Here is an 883-nt window from a genome sequence, read left to right as displayed (position 1 = left end):
ATTACTTCAACTCATGAGGTTAGTGCATATTGCACAACCACGTGTACAGGTACATCAGCGAAATTCCAAAACCGACAACAATTGAAAAAAGACAGAGAGAAAATTGGAGACACAACACCATAAACACAACTAATGGATGAAGATACGGTCGTATCCTTTATTACTATTACAACCTTTTCCAACAAGAACCCCGACACCAAAAATAGTACAAGAAACTACCAAACCCTCATTCCTAAAATTGACGATACCATAGAAAAACAAAAATGACCAATCACCCTAAATATCAAAAATTTCATACAATCGCCAAATACTCAACCCCGAAAAGCCAAAACTCATCAAAGCCCCACAAAACCCGTCCTTGACCCTCACACTATTCAAAATAACTTCGTTTATGTAGAAGTAGACAGTTTTATACTTTTGACCTAAATTGCCCAAACTCAACCTGCATTGAATGTGACGTCTGCAAATAAATGAAACTCATGCGCTGCGTCCAAACAAAAATAGTTAAAAGATTGAGATTGAACCAGATATCCAAAAAACACACCACCTTTTGGCAACATTCGAGAACAATCAAGCAGCAAATTGAGAATTAAGACACTGCCAAGGTCGCGACCCTTCTTTGCGAATGCCACCTAGCCTGGCGATCTCGACCCAACCCGGCTGAATCCATCGCTAACGCGACGCAACTATTGCGATCGCGATGAGTGGCCTTGACCCGGCCCAAGTCCCTCCTCCTCATCGCTAATGCGGCATCCCACCCATGAATGCGAAGACCAACCCCCTAACCCCCCCCCCCCCTCCCCCTTCCCCCTTCGTGAACGCAATCCCTTCTCGCGATCACGAAGAAGGACGTCTGACATCAGAAAACCAACAAAAACCAGCT

Source organism: Lycium ferocissimum, chromosome 4, assembly GCF_029784015.1.
Source record: "Lycium ferocissimum isolate CSIRO_LF1 chromosome 4, AGI_CSIRO_Lferr_CH_V1, whole genome shotgun sequence".
Classification (NCBI taxonomy): domain Eukaryota; kingdom Viridiplantae; phylum Streptophyta; class Magnoliopsida; order Solanales; family Solanaceae; genus Lycium; species Lycium ferocissimum.
Note: the sequence above shows the minus strand (reverse complement) of the source record.